Source organism: Lithobates pipiens, unplaced genomic scaffold, assembly GCF_037356315.1.
Source record: "Lithobates pipiens isolate NorthernLeopardFrog02 unplaced genomic scaffold, aLitPip1_a1.2 Scaffold_25, whole genome shotgun sequence".
Taxonomy (NCBI): Eukaryota; Metazoa; Chordata; class Amphibia; order Anura; family Ranidae; genus Lithobates; species Lithobates pipiens.
This window is the reverse complement of record NW_027507787.1, coordinates 42289868-42313129: the sequence shown is the minus strand read 5'-3', so window position 1 is coordinate 42313129 and position 23262 is coordinate 42289868.

Sequence of the window (23262 nt, the reverse complement as noted above, 5' to 3'; positions counted from 1 at the left end):
AACTTCATATATTAAAGGGGAACTATGCTAACCACTTTATCATCTATAGAGATTTTTTTTCTCATCTTAAAGAGACTGCATACTTCATTGTGCACCAACCTATGGGCCCCAGCTAAGCCAGCGGACGAATCAACATATACTTATAGTTCAGTTGTGGGAGGTAGTTCTGACAAAATTCCTAAAGCTTTAACTTAGTCTCTCCTGACTGAGGGTCTACAAGTGAGTTAGCCTTGTGTTTTTGTCACCCCTCTTTGCTTACTTCGGGAAAATCTCTCAGTCTGAGAGCTCTCGTTTACATCTTCAGTCCTGCAGGATGAGTGGGCATGTCTTAAAGTGGTATTTGAATGTGTTGCATTGTCCCTTTGCTGTACTACCTTGTTTAGTGATAGTTTTGGTTTACTATTTTCTTTGCATGCAAAATTATACTTTAATCCTAATACAAGCTAAACGTTTATTTTACCAGTGTGTGCGTTTTTTCTTTTGTGTGACATCCAAGGAACTACCTGACCAGGGTACTTTGGGGGTGTGAGCAGGGGCGGCACTCTGCCCATGGCTCAGTGACAAACAGACAACCCAAAATATTCTAGTGGCTCTTGTGGGGGTAGTGCTACACAAATAAATACCAGGAATTGGGCTATAAAGTTCTGAACAGATGGTATGAGGTCTCAACAGCCTGCATACAATGTTTCCTCAAACGTTGGACATTTATTGGTAGTGCAGAGAAGAAAGCGGGTACGCATCTCCACATATTATGTGGTAAGCGTAGAAGTTTCTGCTCCCAGGTGAGAGTTCTAGTTAAAAGACTGACAGATTATGACCTAGGGGACAATCCAGCACATTACCTGTTACATTTATACACCACCCCAAACACAGGTAAAAAAAGACAATAATTAATCTCTTAAACATGGCTAAAGTGTGTACTCCTGTTCTCTGGAAGCAGGCACTTCAACCAATAATAACATTTTGGCTCTCTAAACTTGCTGAGGTATATCATATGGAAGATATCACTGCTTCTCTAAAAGGGAAGCAAGAAAGGTTAAGGCACACTTGGTTCTATTGAATGATGTTTCTCAGGAATATGAAGCAATAATGGATAATGTGTTTCAATTACACCTGCAGAGTCTCACATCAGTATGCCTTCTCCCCTTCCCTTTTCCTTACGTGACTCCCCCCCCCCCCCCCATCCTCCCCCTTCTTTACTTTCCAGTCTCTCTTCCCTCTTGCTCTTCCCTCTCCCATACTGGGTAATCTCCTTTACTGCTTTTTTACTTCACTCTCCTGTGTACCTTTCCCCAGTGTAGGAATATGTAGGGACCATTTCTCCATCTGTGATGCCTAAGACTGACTTTGAATGTTATGTTATATGTTATGCCATGTGTTTATGGGTTTTACCGCTATAGTTGTGCCTTATTACATGTACTTGCCTTCTTGTTTCTGTGCATACAGTGCGATGGAGGATTTGTGTCCACTACCCTATCCTGTTGGAAAAATCTATAAATAAAGAATTGAAAAAAAAGAGAAATGCATATTCATGTAAGCCATGCAACGGTTTTCTTGCTAACTCTGGCACATGCAACAAATTTGAGTAGTTGTTATCTGTAACATTTTTACATTTTGTCACTATGGCTGCAACAAATTCATTAAGACATACCACCATGTTGATGATAAGAAAAGTGGAGGTAAATTGGAGTTTATTGGAGTAAATTGGTAAATTAGAATAAACTCTGTTGGATGAGTAAGTATTTTGCTGCAGAAAAACTTTTGTCTGAGATAAAATTATGTCTGAGACAATTTTTCAATAAATGTATATACAAACGAATAATGTAACTTAACGATAGCTTAATAATTTGTTGGAAGTTGCCCCATTTGTTGCATGGGAGTCAGAATTTCTAATGGATGTCCATGACACTATGAATTGGAGAGATTGTATTTATAACTCATGATATAATGATAAAATTTTTAAGAATGTACCTCGCATGTTTTGGATCCAAAATGGATAATTTATAAACAGTTCTTGCTTTATATAATAAAGTTATTTTTCAGTACAAATGATGAAACAAATAACAATAATGGCCAGCAAAGAAACACAGACAGAGAAAACTTGCATTGACTCCTAAGATTGTTGATCAGTGGGAGAGATGCTCCTTTACATTACTGGTCAGTAGGTGAGGTCCCCCTTGAATTGGCGATCAGGGGACAAATGCCCTCTTGCATTGGTGTTCAATGGGAGGGGTGCCCTTTTAGATTAACGGTCAGTCAGAGAGGGCTCCCCCTTACATTAGCGGTTACTATCCTGAGATTGAGTCTCTACTTTTCTCACACCATTTGGTAAGTAATGTTGATGATGAACCACACAAGCACCATCAGGAGAAAAAACAATCAACCACTGCTAAAGGAACCCCTAAAAAAATCTAGTGGAACTCTAGTTAAGATAAGCTGCTTACTGAAAAGATTTGTTTGTTATTTATAATGGTTTTTTGGTTCCTGCTTATCAATAATTAATACCTATTTAATGGTGTTGCTCAAAGAGTACAGTATCTGGACTTGTAGGGCATTTGATTAGCAGGCAAGACACAGTGGAGATCAAAGAAAACCAAAGTCATTATTAGCTGTTCTTGTTCTCCCAGAATACAAATATAAGCTTTACGTTGGCACATTCCATTACAAGCAGGTAAACATATTTATCTCAGAGAGTTCATTTCAATACGAAAACCAAGACCATAGACAAGTTCACCCACATACTAAAAAATTTAGTTTGCTGCAGAAGGTTTACACAGAACCAGCATGAGGGAAGAACCTTACCTTGTTTACCTCCTGTTTTTAAGACCTTCAAGGACAATTATAATAATTTATTTTCTATTACCTACAGTATATATGGTTTGTATATGTAGTGATAGTATTCAGTATAGAATTCCTTTTAGGTTCCTTACTCAAAGGCGTCTGTTTGTAAAAAATATATACAGGTTCAACATTGTCAGCCAACATTTTGTTGAAATTCAACATCCTGCCAGTGAAGGAATGGTAATTTAACGGCAATCTGTTATTTTTTTTTCTTATTGTCCCTTTTGCTGGAGTACATCAAAGATGATAAAGTGTATGTAAACCCTCACATATACCCAGTGAAGAGAACAGCCTCAGATGATACACAAGGATGAAACAAATCTTCCTACATAAGTTTTACATGTATATCTGCTGTCATCTTTATATACTGTTTAGAATGTGCATATCGTGTTAGGAGATTTTCTCTTCCTGGTTAGCAATGCAATGAAGCCTGGGCATACAGCCAAGACAGCTGATTGGAGGAGAGGCATACACCCCCTCTCCTCATAGGTAGAGACTTTCAGAGCTGATCGATAAATAGTTCAGGGCTCTGCTAATCTATTTATAGCATCCTCCCCAACACAAAAGGAGTTCTCAGGCTGATAACAGAAGAACAGATAACAGAAGCAGGAGACAGCTACGGGACATAGTGATTTGAAGAAAGATAACAAAACACTGTAGATATATGTGCTCAGCTCAAATTTCATGAGGGAAAGGGAATTGTGTATTTTCAATGTTGTCTTTTGCCGCGTACACACGTATCAGACTATCCGGCGGACTAAGGCGGCGTACACACGCGGGGACTGTCTGCCGAAACTAAGTTCGTCAAACAGTCCGCTCAAACTTTTGAATGAACGAACACGCCCACACACGGCACTTTTTGAGCGGACAAATACGGCAAACTTTGTTCGTCGTACTAAGTCCGCGCAACTTTTGAAATGAGCGGACTCGCCCACACACGAGGCAACAGTCCGCTCATTTCGAGCACGTGTGCAGGTAGGCGGGGCCCGCGACGGAGACGTCGCGGGCTCCGCCGCCTGGAATGGACTTAAAGGGGAACCCCAACGCCGGAAAAAATCGGCGTGGGGGTCCCCCCAAAGTCCACAACAGACCCTTGTCCGAGCACGCTACCCGGCCGGCCAGGAAAGGGGGGCGAGCGAGCACGCCCCCCCTCCTGAGCCGTACCAGGCCGCGTGCCCTCAACATGGGGGGTGCCTTGGGGAAGGGGGGGCCGCGCGGCCCCCCCACCCCAAAGCACCTTGTCCCCATGTTGATGAGGACAAGGGCCTCTTCCCGACAACCCTGGCCGTTGGTTGTCGGGGTCTGCGGGCAGGGGGCTTATCGGAATCCGGGAGCCCCCTTTAATAAGGGGGCCCCCGGATACCGGCCCCCCACCCTATGTGAATGAGTATGGGGTACAATGTACCCCTACCCATTCACCTGTAAAATAAAAGTACCCAAAAAAAAACAACACACGAGATAAAATATTTTATTGCACAGCTCCGGGGGTCTTCCGTCTTCGGGGGTCTTCTCGCCGGACTCCTCCGCTATCTTCTTGTAGCTCTTTTGCTAGCGGAGGAGTCCGGCTTTCTTCCTCCCCGCCGCCGGCCTCTTCTCCCGACTTCGGGGGTCTTGTCCCCCTCTTCGGTTCCGGTCTTCTGTCGCCGCCTTCCGTTCTTCTGTCGCCGCCTTCCGTTCTTCTGCCGGGCCACCGCGCCTTCTTATAGCTCTTTTGCAGGCGGTGGCCCGGTCTTCTGTCGCCGCTGTCGCCGCCGCCTTCCGTTCTTGTTCTTCTTCTTGTTCTTCTTGTTCTTCTCCAGGAGATGTTGACACGTCGCTCTCTCCGGCCGGAATGCCAGAGCCGCGCTGAGCGGCCACTTATATAGTGACAATGGGGCGGTGTCACATGGTATATGTCACATGGGTTGGTCACATGGGTTGATGTCACATGGGGACTATGACATCGTAAGGGGGCGGGGTCACCATGTGACCAACCCATGTGACATATACCATGTGACACCGCCCCATTGTCACTATATAAGTGGCCGCTCAGCGCGGCTCTGGCATTCCGGCCGGAGAGAGCGACGTGTCAACATCTCCTGGAGAAGAACAAGAAGAACAAGAAGAAGAACAAGAACGGAAGGCGGCGGCGACAGCGGCGACAGAAGACCGGGCCACCGCCTGCAAAAGAGCTATAAGAAGGCGCGGTGGCCCGGCAGAAGAACGGAAGGCGGCGACAGAAGAACGGAAGGCGGCGACAGAAGACCGGGCCACCGCCTGCAAAAGAGCTATAAGAAGGCGCGGTGGCCCGGCAGAAGAACCGAAGAGGGGGACAAGACCCCCGAAGTCGGGAGAAGAGGCCGGCGGCGGGGAGGAAGAAAGCCGGACTCCTCCGCTAGCAAAAGAGCTACAAGAAGATAGCGGAGGAGTCCGGCGAGAAGACCCCCGAAGACGGAAGACCCCCGGAGCTGTGCAATAAAATATTTTATCTCGTGTGTTGTTTTTTTTTGGGTACTTTTATTTTACAGGTGAATGGGTAGGGGTACATTGTACCCCATACTCATTCACATAGGGTGGGGGGCCGGTATCCGGGGACCCCCTTATTAAAGGGGGCTCCCGGATTCCGATAAGCCCCCCGCCCGCAGACCCCGACAACCAACGGCCAGGGTTGTCGGGAAGAGGCCCTTGTCCTCATCAACATGGGGACAAGGTGCTTTGGGGTGGGGGGGCCGCGCGGCCCCCCCTTCCCCAAGGCACCCCCCATGTTGAGGGCACGCGGCCTGGTACGGCTCAGGAGGGGGGGCGCGCTCGCTCGCCCCCCTTTCCTGGCCGGCCGGGTAGCGTGCTCGGACAAGGGTCTGTTGTGGACTTTGGGGGGACCCCACGCCGATTTTTTTCGGCGTTGGGGTTCCCCTTTAAGTCCATTCCAGGCGGCGGAGCCCGCGACGTCTCCGTCGCGGGCCCCGCCCACCTGCACACGCGCTCGAAATGAGCAGACTTCCCTCCGAGCGGGAACAGTTTGCTCATTTCGAAAGTAGCCTACACACGGGCGGACTGTTCGCTCAAACCAAGTTTCAGCGGACAGTTTTTCGGAATTTCCGAAAAACTTTGTTCGTCAAACTGTCCGCTGAAACTGTCCGCTGAAGCCCCACACACGAGCGGACTGTCCGCTGAAAACTGTTCAGCGGACAAAGTTGAGCCAACAGTCCGCCCGCGTGTACGCGGCCTTAGTCTGCGGTGACTTATATAGGGACATCGCCGGATGATGTCCCCACCCATTATGATGTCACAGTCCCAGAGGATGCTGGAGGACCACTCAAATTTGCTGCCTGAGCTCCAGGTATTCATCCTCAGACACAGTCCTGGTGTATGCTGAAAGGACGATCCGGAACAGCCCTTGGGAACTCTGATGCCAGGTCCATATCTCCACTGGGGTGACTTAAGTCTGCTATCCTGATCTTGGATGCCAGTGGAGGTTTGGATGTCCCAGATTGCAGGAAGCAACCCACTGCTTGCCACCAATGTGACGGAACCGATCCCTACACTCTGACTGAGTGCTTCCATCAGTATACCGCTTCCTAAGTCTGAATATAGATATCAGATATTCCAACCTCTCACAAACACAAAACAAGACGACACTTGCTTAGCTGCTCAACATGGACTGATTTATTAGAACCAAAATGACAAGTATTTATAATACAACAGAAGACTAAAACCTAACCTAATTAGCATGAGCTAATTATCTAATCATTGACCCAGACTAGTTGTCTGAGAGATAGGGCTTTTCAGGGTAAGACTTTGTCTCCTAGCTCACTGATTGACAGGGTTAATTAACACAATGTGTGGAATATCCTTACAAGCCATACTAGACTCATTTACACAACAGACAGGTGGCTGGAGTTGATGACATTAGCATCTAACAGTTTGTGTCAAAATAGTGTGATTCAGTCTATTGCTAATATGGCGAATACATATCCATAGTCTGTGTGTCTTGGGGGGGGACATGGATATGAATCCAAGTAACACCACCTCAGGGGTCCCCTGGCATACAGCTCACAAAGAGCAGCATTCCCCCAAATGCCAGGGCCCATAATCACAAGGCAAGAGGCTCGCATTCAGTCCCCTCCAACAGCCTCTGTCCCGGCTAGGTCTGTCACAACCTGTAACTAACCTTTATTGCTGGTGTTCTCTAATACAGGCATCTGCAGGAGTTAGTGGGTGTTGCGTGCCTCCAGCACAGCACAGTATACACCTGTATCTACCCTTTATTGCTGGTGTTCTCTAATACAGGCATCTGCAGGAGTTAGTGGGTCTTGTGTGCCTCCAGGACAGCACAGTGTACACCTAAATCTACCTTTTATAGCTGGCGTTCTATAATAAAGGCATCTGCAGGAGTTAGTGGGTGTTGTGTGCCTCCAGCACAGCACAGTATACACCTGTATCTACCCTTTATTGTTGGTATTCTCTAATCCAGGCATCTGCAGGAGTTAGTGGGTGTTGTGTGCCTCCAGCACAGTATACACCTGTATCTACCTTTTATTGCTGGAGTTCAATAATAAAGGCATCTGCAGGAGTTAGTGGGTGTTGTGTGCCTCCAGCAAAGCACAGTATACACCTGTATCTACCGTTTATTCCTGATGTTCTCTAATACAGGCATCGGCAGGAGTTAGTGGGTGTTGTGTGCCTCCAGCACAGTATTCACCTGTATCTACCCTTTATTGCTGTTGTTCTCTAATACAGGCATCTGCAGGAGTTGGTGGGTGTTGAGTGCCTCCAGCACAGTATACACCTGTATCTACCCTTTATTGCTGGTGTTCACTAATACAGGCATCTGCAGGAGTTAGTGGGTGTTGTTTGCCTCCAGCACAGCAAAGTATACACCTGCATCTACCCTTTATTGCTGGTGTTCTCTAATACAGGCATCTGCAGGAGTTAGTGGGTGTTGTGTGCCTCCAGCACAGTATACGCCTGTGTGACAGACCTAGCCGGGACACAGGCTTTTTGAGAGGACTGAATGTGAGCCTCTTGCTGACTGATTATGGGCCCTGGATTTTAAGGGGTACAGGGTGAATGAGAACCCCACTATAATCTGTGACAGTTAGATTCAATGCTGTATATATGTATATATAACGTGTGTTGTCTCATGCTGTTGGGACACACACTGTCAGATGCTAAGATCATGAACTCCAGCCACCTGTCTGTTGGCTTGCATAATGTAAATGAGTCTAGTCTGGCTTGTACTAGTATTCCACACATTGTTGTTTGGGCTAATTAACCCTGTGTTGATGTTTATGGTGATGTTTATTGAATTACCATACCATTGAGCTAGGAGCCGAAAAGTCTTATCCCTCAGTCAACTAGTCTGAGTGTTGATTTAGATAATTAGCTCAGGTTAATTCTGTTTCTGGCTACAGTTGTATTGTTAGAATAAATGATCAGGAAGGGGGGCATCCCCTTCTACTATATTATAAATACTTGTCATTTTGGTTCTAATAAATCAGTCCATGTTGAGCAGGTAAGCAAGTGTCGTCTTGTTTTGTGCTTGTGAGTAGTGATGGCCGAACGGTTCACCCGGCGGTCGTTTCGCTGCAAATTTTGGCTGTTCGCGGTCCGCCCGATCGGTGGACTATTGCCGCCATTCGCCCGGCGGACTTCCGTGTTTACTGTGTAAAAGAACTTTGACCTATGATGACACATCCATCATGGGGTACAGGACAGCCAATTGAGACATTACAGCACATGGACACTTGGACATTCCCCCTAACTTATAAATAGACCCGATCCGGTGGCCATTTTACATTCTTTCTTCTGTCACTATAGGGAGAGGTTGCTGTGTGGAGCAGGGAGAGATTGCAGTGACCCAAATCGCTAGCTATTTGGTACACAAAAGTTCTTTTCAGGACTGGTATAGGTGTTAGGTGTAGTTCAGGATATAGGTTTGAGGCACTGCTGTGCTACTGATTGTTGCAGCAGCCTGAGTGTCTTTTGTCAGTTTAGAGAAAGGGACAGGACGGTGTGTGCTACAGGGACAGTCAGTTTAGTCATTAGCTGTTACTATCAGGTCCACAAAAGTGCTATTCAAGTTATTGTTCCAGCGTTCCAGCGTTCCAGGGTGCTACAGTACATAGGGTTGAGTGAGGTACAGTCTGCTATTCTATAAGGACTGGTATAGGTCCACAATACATAGGGTTGAGGTGCACTACAGCTGACTGCTGCCCTATACTGCAGCAGTCCTTCATCAGTATAGGGACTGACGTACAGTCTGCTAATCAGTCACAACCTACTTGTTCCAAAAAAGGTCCTTATAAGGACTGGTAATGTATAGGGTACTACAGTACATAGGGTTGAGTGAGGTACAGTCTGCTATTCCTTAAGGACTGGTATAGGTCCACAATACATAGGGTTGATTTGCACTACTGCTGACCGCTGCCCTATACTGCAGCAGTCCTTTATCAGTATAGGGACCGACGTACAGTCTGCTAATCAGTCACACACAACCTACTTGTTCCACAAAGGTCCTTATAAGGACTAGTAACTTGGTCTAGGGTGCTACAGTACATAGGGTTGAGTGAGGTACAGTCTGCTATTCTATAAGGACTGGTATAGGTCCACAATACATAGGGTTGAGGTGCACTACTGCTGACAGCTGCCCTATACTGCAGCAGTCCTTCATCAGTATAGGGACTGACGTACAGTCTGCTAATCAGTCACAACCTACTTGTTCCACAAAGGTCCTTATAAGGACTGGTAAGGTATAGGGTACTACAGTACATAGGGTTGAGTGAGGTACAGTCTGCTATTCTATAAGGACTGGTATAGGTCCACAATACATAGGGTTGAGGTGCACTACTGCGGACTGCTGCCCTATACTGCAGCAGTCCTTTATCAGTATAGGGACTGACGTACAGTCTGCTAATCAGTCACAACCTACTTGTTCCACAAAGGTCCTTATAAGGACTGGTAAGGTATAGGGTACTACAGTACATAGGGTTGAGTGAGGTACAGTCTGCTATTCCTTAAGGACTGGTATAGGTCCACAATACATAGGGTTGAGGTGCACTACTGCTGACAGCTGCCCTATACTGCAGCAGTCCTTTATCAGTATAGGGACTGACGTACAGTCTGCTAATCAGTCACACACAACCTACTTGTTCCACAAAGGTCCTTATAAGGACTGGTAACTTGGTCTAGGGTGCTACAGTACATAGGGTTGAGTGAGGTACAGTCTGCTATTCTATAAGGACTAGTATAGGTCCACAATACATAGGGTTGAGGTGCACTATTGCTGACTGCTGCCCTATACTGCAGCAGTCCTTCATCAGTATAGGGACTGATGTACAGTCTGCTAATCAGTCACACAAAACCTACTTGTTCCACAAAGGTCCTTATAAGGACTGGTAACTTGGTCTAGGGTGCTACAGTACATAGGGTTGAGTGAGGTACAGTCTGCTATTCTATAAGGACTGGTATAGGTCCACAATACATAGGGTTGAGGTGCACTACTGCTGACCGCTGCCCTATACTGCAGCAGTCCTTTATCAGTATAGGGACTGACGTACAGTCTGCTAATCAGTCACAACCTACTTGTTCCACAAAGGTCCTTATAAGGACTGGTAAGGTATAGGGTACTACAGTACATAGGGTTGAGTGAGGTACAGTCTGCTATTCCTTAAGAACTGGTATAGGTCCACAATACATAAGGTTGAGGTGCACTACTGCTGACCGCTGCCCTATACTGCAGCAGTCCTTTATCAGTATAGGGACTGGCGTACAGTCTGCTAATCAGTCACACACAACCTACTTGTTCCACAAAGGTCCTTATAAGGACTGGTAACTTGGTCTAGGGTGCTACAGTACATAGGGTTGAGTGAGGTACAGTCTGCTATTCTATAAGGACTGGTATAGGTCCACAATACATAGGGTTGAGGTGCACTACTGCTGACAGCTGCCCTATACTGCAGCAGTCCTTCATCAGTATAGGGACTGACGTACAGTCTGCTAATCATTCACAACCTACTTGTTCCACAAAGGTCCTTATAAGGACTGGTAAGGTCTAGGGTACTACAGTACATAGGGTTGAGTGAGGTACAGTCTGCTATTCCATAAGGACTGGTATAGGTCCACAATACATAGGGTTGAGGTGCACTACTGCTGACCGCTGCCCTATACTGCAGCAGTCCTTCTTCGGTATAGGGACTGAGAGTTTTGTCACAGGGTCATTTAAAAAATGACAGGCAGAGGAAGAGGCAGGCCCTTCCGCAGGGGTGGTAGGGGTAAGGCAGGAGCAACAGGCTTGAGCCAAAGTGGGAAGTTGCAGAAGGTGCGTTCAATTACTTTAAAGGACGCACCAGACTTGGTTGAGTGGCTCACTCAGCCTTACTCTTCTGCACCCTCCTCATCCTCTCCATCTGCACCCTCTTCTTCACTCTCTGCTATGTGCACCCCCAAAGACACTACCACCAACAACACCACCACCACCACATACCTTCCGCTTGAGTCACAGGAATTATTTTCCGATCCATATCAAGACATTTCTGATGAGCAGTCACTCTTGGTATTGGATCAGGAAGAGGAGGTAGCAACAACCGCTACTCAGCAGTCTGACGACAGTACCCAGATCAGCCCAAGGAGGAGGTTGGTCCCCGGTGTTGCTGCCTACTCCGAGATCTCTACTTATAGCGGTGGGGAAGGTGACGTTGATGATGACGTGTCTAGTGATGTCACGTGGGTGCCCACAAGAGAGGAAGAGGAGGGGAGTTCAGAGGGAGATATGGACCAGCAGATAGGGAGGAGAAGCAGGAAAAACTTACATTGCACAGGAGGGACAAAGCAGACTGCAAATGTATCAGGAGCGAGTCATCGACCATGTACGGTCACATCTGGCGCTCCCAGGACACCGGCACATGGGTCCGCAGTGTGGGCTTTTTTTAACGTGTCCGCTGCTGACAATAGCGTTGCCATCTGCAATCTTTGCAGTCAACGCATTAGTCGCGGTAAGCCCAACACTCACCTAGGGACGACCGCCTTAAGAAGGCACATGAGCAGCCATCACCGAGCCCAGTGGGAGCAACGGAACACACAAAGCCACACTCCAGGCTCTCACCGTCCAGCCTCGTCTTCTAATTCTCCTTCTCCTCTCTCCTCACAATTGTCCTCCACTCCACCTTCCATCACGCCAAGCTCACGTTTTTCTGCAAAAAGGCAGGCTTCCGTGGGCCTAATGTTCGAGCGTAAAAAAATGATGACGCCGGATAACCCTCTTGCCCAACGGTTGACGGCTGGCTTGTCAGAACTCATAGCCCGCCAACTACTGCCATATAAACTGGTGGACTCGGAGGCCTTTCGCAAATTTGTGGCCATTGGAACACCACAATGGAAGGTCCCAGTAAGGAAGTATTTCTCACAGAAGGGCATCCCAGAGCTATATGGCCATGTTCAGCGGCAAGTGAATGTATCTCTGGCACACAGTGTCGGTGCCAAGATACATCTGACCACAGACACGTGGTCTAGCAAACATGGGCAGGGAAGGTATATCACTTTTACTGCCCACTGGGTGAACCTTCTGACGGCCGTCAAGCATGTAACCAGTGGCACCCGTGTAGATTTGGTTTTACCGCCACGGATTGCATGCAGGCCTGACTCTTCTTCTCCTCCTCCTCCTACTCCATCCTCCTCCCTCTCCTCCTCGGCTGACTCCTCCTTTTCCGCTGCTAGTGTCTCTTCCGCTGCGCCGCCCAAGCTCTCCAGAACCTATTCGACATGCCAGGTGAGACGTTGCCATGTTGTGCTGCGTCTGTTGTGCCTGGAAGCCAAGAGCCACACTGGCCCGGCACTCCTTTCAGCTTTGCGTTCACAGGCAGATCAGTGGCTAACACCGCTCAATTTGACAGTTGGTAAAGTGATGTGTGACAACGGTGCCAATCTGCTTAGCGCATTGAAACAGGGCAAAATCACGCACATGCCATGCATGGCACACGTCTTAAACTTGGTCGTGCAGCGATTCGTTGTCAAATACCCTGGGGTCCAGGACATCTTGCGGCAGGCAAGGAAAATCTCAGCCCATTTCAGAAGATCTTACACGGCCATGGCTCGCCTTGCTGACATTCAGCGGCGACACAATCTGCCGGTCAGACGTCTTATTTGCGATTGCCCGACGCGATGGAACTCAACCTTCTATATGCTTGATAGGCTGCTCCAGCAGAAACGTGCAGTTAACGTCTACCTGTATGAACTCTGCAGCAGAACAGGTTCTTTTTTCACCACGCCAGTGGCTGCTCAAGCGCGACGCATGCAGACTTCTGCGGCCATTTGAGGAGATCACCAAACTGGTCAGTTGCAGCCATGGCGCCATCAGTGACATGGTACCTTATGCCTTCTTTATGGAGCTTGCATTGCGTTGTGTCATTGATCAAGCTGTGGAGGAGCAGGAGCGGGAAGATGAGGAAGTCGCAATGCTCGATGAATTCCCAGGGGGGGGGCTACTCTATCTGAGACAAGTCAACAACAGGAGTCTGAAGAGGAGTCAGAGGAGGATGGTGCCGGGGCGGATGAGGAGGAGCAAGAAGAGCATGCTTTAAACCTTTCTGGGACCCCTGTTGTTGTGCGTGGATGGGGAGAGGAGAATGAAGAGGACGACATTATCCTGGATGATGAGCAGGAGCCAGGCCACCACACCGCTTCCAGTTTAGTGCAAATGGGGGCCTTCATGCTCCAGTGTTTTAATAGGGACCCCCCCGTATAAAAAGCATAAGGGTCAAGGACCAGTACTGGGTGGCAACGTACTTAGACCCCCGGTACAAACACAAAATGGCGGAAATGCTACCGCCGTCACAGAGGGCTGTCAAAAATCAGCACTTCCAGGCCTTGCTTCGAGAAATGCTGCATTCTGCTTTTGCGTGCGCTGGCAGAGGAGCAATTCCCACTCCCAGAGAAGGAGTTGCGCGTACCAATCCAACAGCGCCTGCAAGAAGAGGCCGGTTTGAAGATGTGTTAGTGACTTCGGATATGAGGTCATTCTTTCAGCCGACCCATCGACAGGTGTCATCCGGATCCAGCATCAGGGAACGCCTAGACCGTCAGGTGTCCGACTACATCGGGTTAACGGCCGATGTGGACGCTCTGAGGAGTGATGAACCCCTGGACTACTGGGTGGGCAGGCTTGACCTCTGGCCAGAGTTTGCCCAATTTGCAATCGAACTGTTGGCTTGCCCCTCGTCCAGTGTCCTGTCCGAAAGGACATTCAGCGCAGCAGGGGGGATCGTGACCGATAAGCGTACACGCCTAGCTCACGACAGTGTTAACTACCTCACATTTCTAAAAATGAATGAGGCATGGATCTCGGAGGAATTCAACACATGTGACCAGTAGACCATGTATATGTCTATAAACGATTTTTTTAATCGAGCACACAGACCTTCTTTCTTCATTTGGCTCACTTCCTTGTCCAAAAAAAGCACACCGTACTATATGCCCGTACCCTCCTCTTTGAAGAGGTTGAGCGGTGTCATATTTCTACTGGGGCTGCTTATTATGAGGGGCTCCCACCATCCCTGTGCTGTGCTGACTACCTCCTGGGGCTGCTTATTATGAGGGGCTCCCACCATCCCTGTGCTGTGCTGACTTCCTCCTGGGGCTGTACCTCTGCTGTGCATATTATGAGGGGCTCCCACCATCCCTGTGCTATGCTTATTATGAGGGGCTCCCACCATCCCTGTGCTGTGCTGACTTCCTCCTGGGGCTGTACCTCTGCTGTGCATATTATGAGGGGCTCCCACCATCCCTGTGCTATGCTCATTATGAGGGGCTCCCACCATCCCTGTGCTATGCTCATTATGAGGGGCTCCCACCATCCCTGTGCTATGCTGACTTCCTCCTGGGGCTGCTTACGGTGCAGGTGTCAGTGCTGTATATCACGGTGCTGATGTCAGTACTCTCTATCACGGTGCTGGTGTCAGTGCTGTATATCACGGTGCTGGTGTTAGTGCTTTATGTCACGCTGCTGATGTCAGTGCTCTCTATCACGGTGCTGGTGTCAGATCACTCTATCACGGTGCAGGTGTCATTGCTGTATGTCACGCTGCTGATGTCAGTGCTCTCTGTCACGGTGCTGCTGTCAGTGCTGTTTATCATGGTGCTGGTGTTAGTGCTTTATGTCACGCTGCTGATGTCAGTGCTCTCTATCACGGTGCTGTTGTCAGTGCTCTCTATCACGTGCAGGTGTCATTGCTGTATGTCACGCTGCTGATGTCAGTGCTCTCTATCACGGTGCTGGTGTCAGATGACTCTATCACGGTTCAGGTGTCATTGCTGTATGTCACGCTGCTGGTGATCATCTCCTGCACCCTCTTCTTTGCTTACCCTGACCTTCCCTCTCCTCCATTGCCTTTATGCGCTCCACAGTCCTGAATTGTCACAACAATTTCCCAAATAAAAAAAGAATGCTTGTAGTTGTCGATCCCAGATTCACCTCATACATGTGTCATTGGCCATGTGGTGGGATTATGTTTGCACAGCTATTAATTATTTTGTGGCTGCAAATTTGACCTGTAGGTTTGCAAAGTTCGCCTCCCATTGAAGTCAATGGGGACCGCCGCGAACTTTATGGTTCGCGAACTATCGGCCGCGTTCGCGAAACGTCCCGTCGGAAGTTCGTCCATCACTACTTGTGAGCGGTTGGAATAACTGATATCTATGTTCAGACTTAGGAAGCGGTATACTGACGGAAGCACTCAATCGAAATGTGGGATCGGTTCCGTCACAACCTGTATCTACTCTTTATTGGTGGTGTTCTCTAATACAGGCATCTGTAGGAGTTGGTGGGTGTTGTGTGCCTCCAGCACAGTATACACCTGTATCTACCCTTTATTGCTGGTGTTCTCTAAAACAGGCTTCTGCAGGAGTTAGTGGATGTTGTGTGCCTCCAGCACTGTATACACCTGTATCTGCCCTTTATTGCTGGTGTTCTCCAATAAAGGCATCTGCAGGAGTTAGTGGGTGTTGTGTTCCTCCAGCACAGCAGAGTATACACCTGTATCTAACCTTTTTTTGCTGGTGTTCTCTAATATAGGCACCTGCAGCAGTTAGTGGGTGTTGTGTGCCTCCAGCACAATATGCACCTGTATCTAAACTTCATTGCTGGTGTTCTCTAATACAGGCATCTGCAGTAGTTAGTGGGTGTTGTGTGCCTCCAGCACAGCACAGTATACACCTGTATCTACCCTTTATTGCTGGTGTTCTATAATAAAGGCATCTGCAGGAGTTAGGGGGTATTGTGTGCCTCCAGCACAGCACAGTATACACCTGTATCTACTCTCCATTGCTAGTGTTCTCAAATACAGGCATCTGTAGGAGTTAGTGGGTGTTGCGCGCCTCCAGCACAGCACAGTATACACCTGTATCTACCCTTTATTGCTGGTGTTCTATAATAAAGGCATCTGCAGGAGTTAGTGGGTGTTGTGTGCCTCCACTACAGTATACACCTGTATCTAACCTTTATTGCTAGTGTTCTCAAATACAGGCATCTGCAGGAGTTAGTGGGTGTTGTGTGCCTCCAGCAAAGCACAGTATACATCTTTATCTACCCTTTATTGCTCGTGTTCTATAATAAAGATATCTGCAGGAGTTAGTGGGTGTTGTGTTCCTCCAGCACAGCAGAGTATACACCTCTATCTAACCTTTTATTGCTGGTGTTCTAAAATAAAGGCATCTGCAGGAGTTAGTGGGTGTTGTGTGCCTCCAGCACAGCACAGTATACACCTGTATCTACCCTTTATTGCTGGTGTTCTCTAATACAGGCATCTGCAGGAGTTAGTGGGTGTTGTGTGCCTCCAGCACAGCACAGTATATACCTGTATCTACCCTTTATTACTGGTGTTCTATAATAAAGGCATCTGCAGGAGTTAGGGGGTTTTGTGTGCCTCCAGCACAGCACAGTATACACCTGTATCTACCCTTCATTGCTAGTGTTCTCAAATACAGGCATCTGCAGGAGTTAGTGGGTGTTGCGTGCCTCCAGCAGAGCATACACCTGTATCTACCCTTTATTGCTGGTTTTCTCTAATACAGGCATCTGCAGGAGTTAGTGGGTGTTGTGTGCCTCCAGCAAAGTACAGTATATACCTGTATCTACCCTTTATTAATAGTGTTCTCTAATAGAGGCATCTGCAGGAATTAGTGGGTGTTGTTTGCCTCCAGCACAGCACAGTATACACCTGTATCTAACCTTCAATGCTGGTGTTCTCTAATACAGGCATCTGCAGGAGTTAGTGGGTGTTGTGTGCCTCCAGCACAGCACAGTATACACCTGTATCTACCTTCTATTGCTGATGTTCTCTAATATAGGCATCTGCAGGAGTTAGTGGGTGTTGTGTGCCACCAGCACAGCACAGTATACACCTGTATCTACCCTTTATTGCTGGTTTTCTATAATAAAGGCCTCTGCAGGAGTTAGTGGGTGTTGTGTGCCTCCATCACAGTATAAACCTGTATCTACCCTTTATTGCTGGTGTTCTCTAATACAGGCATCTGCAGGAGTTAGTGGGTTTTGTGTGCCTCCAGCACAGCACAGTATACACCTGTATCTACCCTTTATTGCTGGTGTTCTATAATAAAGGCATCTGCAGGAGTTAGGGGGTATAAAGAAAACATTTGATAATTAATAAAATTAATAAAATTGATAACTGTGCAAAAAAGTGCAAAAAAAGGTGCTTGGGTGCTATAGTGCAAGATACGTGCATTTACAGCCTATACATTTTAAATCATCTTATTCCAACAGCCATTTCAAAGTCAAAGAAAATATATACACATTAAGAAGATTTCTTTGAAAATCACAAGTTGCAAAAAATTCAAAACACAAAGTAAAACAAAAATGTTCAAAAATGACTTTCGTGCAAAAAGGAGTTTGGTTAAAGGATTTTTTCAAAAGTTCAAATAGGAGTGACTTGTGCCCAGTGCCTGGTGTGTTTTGAGTCTCAACCGGTGTGTTTTTCTGTGCCTATAGCAAATTGCCGCACTCACCAGCTCCCCTGCCCCTGCAGGGGTTATCTTGCATTCACAGTGTGAGCCCCTGTGTCGCTGTGTGGAGCTGGTCCGGTTGGTATTCAATTCCTCGTTTCCTCGTTTTTATAAAAAATATAGAACATCCATAGTGCAATATTGTTTTTAAAATTAGCGCCTTTATTATATGTAAACAGATGGCTACTCACATAAACACAGAATAAAACTCGTTCGTAAGCATCACAAACCACCACCGCCGCCTTGTGAGAGAGAGGCCTAACGTACACACTCTCTCTCACAAGGCGGCGGCGGTGGTTTGTGATGCTTACGAACGAGTTTTATTCTGTGTTTATGTTAGTAGCTATCTGTTTACATTCAATAAAGGCGCTCATTTTAAAAACAATATTGCACTATGGATGTTCTATATTTTTTGCTTTAGGCACAGAAAAACGCACCGGTTGAGACTCAAAACACACCAGGCACTGGGCACAAGTCACTCCTATTTGAACTTTTGAAAAAATCCTTTAACCAAACTCCTTTTTGCACGAAAGTCATTTTTGAACATTTTTGTTTTACTTTGTGTTTTTAATTCTTTGCAACTTGTGATTTTCAAAGAAATCTTCTTAATGTGTATATATTTTCTTTGACTTTGAAATGGCTGTTGGAATAAGATGATTTAAAATGTATAGGCTGTAAATGCACGTATCTTGCACTATAGCACGCAAGCACCTTTTTTTGCACTTTTTTGCACAGTTATCAATTTTATAAATTTTATTAATTTTCAAATGTTTTCTTTATATTTTCAGTATTTTGAATTGTGATCTAACATATTAGAACATGCAACACTAGCACTTTAAGATAATATTTTAGTATGCGATTTCTTGCATAGCCATAGGAGAGCGCCATAACTATCACCTTGATATTTATATGTTTCTCCAACCTTTCAGGTTGGTTTTTTGGTAGTGGCAGCCTCTTACATGCGACTTAACTAATCCTAAGCGACTTTAAGCGACATAAGTATATATTTTTTCCTAAAACATCTTGTCCCCATAGCGCACCCTACCCCCCGTTTTTCTCATCTGCAGGAGTTAGTGGGTGTTGTGTGCCTCCAGCAAAGCACAGTATACACCTGTATCTACCCTTTATTGCTGTTATTCTCTAACAGAGGCATCTGCAGGATTTAGTGGGTTTTGTGTGCCTCCAGCACAGCACAGTATACACCTGTATCTACCCTTTATTTGCAGTGTTCTCTAATACAGGCATCTGCAGGAGTTAGTGGGTGTTGTGTGCCTCCAGCACAGTATACACCTGTATCTAACCTTTATTGCTAGTGTTCTCAAATACAGGCATCTGCAGGACTTAGTGGGTGTTGTGTGCCTCCAGCACAGCACAGTATACACCTGTATCTACCCTTTATTAATAGTGTTTTCTAATACAGGCATCTGCATGAGTTAGTGGGTGTTGTGTGCCTCCAGCACAGCACAGTATACACCTGTATCTACCTTTTATTGCTGGTGTTCTCTAATATAGGCATCTGCAGGAGTTAGTGGGTGTTGTGTGCCACCAGCACAGCACAGTATACACCTGTATCTACCTTTTATTGCTGGTGTTCTCTAATATAGGCATCTGCAGGAGTTAGTGGGTGTTGTGTGCCACCAGCACAGCACAGTATACACCTGTATCTAACCTTTATTGCTTGTGTTCTATAATAAAGGCATCTGCAGGAGTTAGTGGGTGTTGTGTTCCTCCAGCACAGCACAGTATACACCTGTATCTACCCTTTATTGCTGGTTTTCTATAATAAAGGCCTCTGCAGGAGTTAGTAGGTGTTGTGTGCCTCCAGCACAGTATACACCTGTATCTAACCTTCATTGCTGGTGTTCTCTAATACAGGCATCTGCAGGAGTTAGTGGGTGTTGTGTGCCTCCAGCAAAGCACAGTATACACCTGTATCTACCCTTTATTGCTGTTATTCTCTAACAGAGGCATCTGCAGGATTTAGTGGGTTTTGTGTGCCTCCAGCACAGCACAGTATACACCTGTATCTACCCTTTATTTGCAGTGTTCTCTAATACAGGCATCTGCAGGAGTTAGTGGGTGTTGTGTGCCTCCAGCACAGTATACACCTGTATCTAACCTTTATTGCTAGTGTTCTCAAATACAGGCATCTGCAGGACTTAGTGGGTGTTGTGTGCCTCCAGCACAGCACAGTATACACCTGTATCTACCCTTTATTAATAGTGTTTTCTAATACAGGCATCTGCATGAGTTAGTGGGTGTTGTGTGCCTCCAGCACAGCACAGTATACACCTGTATCTACCTTTTATTGCTGGTGTTCTCTAATATAGGCATCTGCAGGAGTTAGTGGGTGTTGTGTGCCACCAGCACAGCACAGTATACACCTGTATCTACCTTTTATTGCTGGTGTTCTCTAATATAGGCATCTGCAGGAGTTAGTGGGTGTTGTGTGCCACCAGCACAGCACAGTATACACCTGTATCTAACCTTTATTGCTTGTGTTCTATAATAAAGGCATCTGCAGGAGTTAGTGGGTGTTGTGTTCCTCCAGCACAGCACAGTATACACCTGTATCTACCCTTTATTGCTGGTTTTCTATAATAAAGGCCTCTGCAGGAGTTAGTAGGTGTTGTGTGCCTCCAGCACAGTATACACCTGTATCTAACCTTCATTGCTGGTGTTCTCTAATACAGGCATCTGCAGGAGTTAGTGGGTGTTGTGTGCCTCCAGCACAGCACAGTATACACCTGTATCTACCCTTTATTTCTGGTGTTCTAAAATAAAGGCATCTGCAGGAGTTAGTGGGTGTTGTGTGCCTCCAGCACAGCACAGTATATACCTGTATCTACTCTTTATTGCTAATGTTATCTAATACAGGCATCTGCAGGAGTTAGCGGGTGTTGTGTGCCTCCAGCACAGTATACACCTGTATCTACCCTTTATTGCTGGTGTTCTCTAATACAGGCATGTGCAGGAGTTAGTGGGTGTTCTGTGCCTCCGGCACAGCACAATGTACACCGGTATCTTCCCTTTATTGCTGTTGTTCTTTAATATAGGCATCTGCAGGAGTTGGTGGGTGTTATGTGCCCCTCAAGCACAGTATACAACTGTATCTACCCTTTATTGCTGGTGTTCTTTAATATAGGCATCTGCAGGAGTTAGTGGGCATTGTTTGCCTCCAGCACAGAACAGTATACACCTGTATCTACCCTTTATTTCTGGTGTTCTAAAATAAAGGCATCTGCAGGAGATAGTGGGTGTTGTGTGCCTCCAGCACAGCACAGTATACACCTGTATCTACCCTTTATTGCTGGTGTTCTATAATAAAGACATCTGCAGAAGATAGTGGGTGTTTTGTGTTTCCAGCACAGCACAGTATACACCTGTATCTACCCTTTATTGCTAGTGTTCTCTAATACAGGCATCTGCAGGAGTTAGTGGGTGTTGTGTGCCTCCAGCACAGTATACACCTGTACCTAACCTTTATTTCTGGTGTTCTCTAATACAGGCATATGCAGGAGTTAGTGGGTGTTGTGTGCCTCCAGCACAGCACAGTATACACCTGTATCTAACCTTTTTTTGCTGATGTTCTCTAATATAGGCATCTGCAGGAGTTGTTGGGTGTTGTGTGCCTCCAGCACAGCACAATATACACCTGTATCTACCCTTTATTGCTGTTGTTCTCTAATATAGGCATCTGCAGGAGTTGGTGGGTGTTGTGTGCCTCCAGCACAGTATACACCTGTATCTACCCTTTATTGCTGGTTTTCTTTAATACAGGCATCTGCAGGAGTTAGTGGGTGTTGTTTGACTCCAGCACAGTATACACCTGTATCTACCCTTTATTGCTGGTATTCTCTAATACAGGCATCTGTAGGAGTTAGTCAGTGTTGTGTTCTTCCAGCACAGCACAGTATACACCTGTATCTACCCTTTATTGCTGGTGTTCTCTAATACAGGCATCTGCAGGAGTTAGAGGGTGGTGTGTGCCTCCAGTACAGTATACACCTGTATCTTACCCTTTATTGCTGGTTTTCTATAATAAAGGCATCTGCAGGAGTTAGTGGGTGTTGTGTGCCTCCAGCACAGCACAGTATACACCTGTATCTACCCTTTATTGCTAGTGTTCTCCAATACAGGCATCTGCAGAAGTTAGCGGGTGTTGTGTGCCTCCAGCACAGTGTACACCTGTAACTACCCTTTATTGCTGGTGTTCTCTAAGACAGGCATGTGCAGGAGTTAGTGGGTGTTCTGTGCCTCCGGCACAGCACAATATACACAGGTATCTTCCCTTTATTGCTGTTGTTCTTTAATATAGGCATGTGCAGGAGTTGGTGGGTGTTGTGTGCCCCTCAAGCACAGTATACAACTGTATCTACCCTTTATTGCTGGTGTTCTTTAATATAGGCATCTGCAGGATTTAGTGGGCATTGTTTGCCTCCAGCACAGAACAGTATACACCTGTATCTACCCTTTATTGCTGGTGTTCTAAAATAAAGGCATCTGCAGGAGTTAGTGGGTGTTGTGTGCCTCCTGCACAGTATACACTTCTATCTGCCCTTTATTGCTGGTGTTCTATAATGAAAACATCTGCAGGAGTTAGTGGGTGTTGTGTGCTTCCAGCAGAGCACAGTATACATCTGTATCTACCCTTTGTTGCTGGTGTTCTCTAATACGGGCATCTGCAGGAGTTAGTGGACATTGTTTGCCTCCAGCACAGCACAGTATACACCTGTATCTACCCTTTATTGCTGGTGTTCTCTAATACAGGCATCTGCAGGAGTTAGTGGGTGTTGTGTGCCTCCAGCACAGTATACACCTGTATCTACCCTTTATTGCTGGTGTTCTCTAATGTGGGCATCTGCAGGAGTTAGTGGGTGTTGTGTGCCTCCAGCATAGCACAATATACATCGGTATCTACCCTTTATTGCTGTTGTTCTCTAATAGGAGGTTGTGGGTGTTGTGTGCCTCCAGCACAGTATACACCTGTATCTACCCTTTAATGCTGGTGTTCTAAAATAAAGGCATCTGCAGGAGTTAGGGGGTGTTGTGTGCCTCCAGCACAGTATACACCTCTATCTGCCCTTTATTGCTGGTGTTCTATAATAAAGACATCTGCAGGAGTTAGTGGGTGTTGTGTGCTTCCAGCACAGCACAGTATACACCTGTATCTAACCTTTATTGCTGGTGTTCTCTCATACAGGCATCTGCAGTAGTTAGTGGTTGTTGTGTGCCTCCAGCACAGTATACACCTGTATCTTCCCTTTATTGCTGGTATTCTCTAATACAGGCATCTACAGGAGTTAGTGGGCATTGTTTGCCTCCAGCACAGCACAGTATACACCTGTATCTACCCTTTATTGCTGGTGTTCTACAATAAAGGCATCTGCAGGAGTTAGTGGGTGTTGTGTGCCTCCAGCACAGTATACA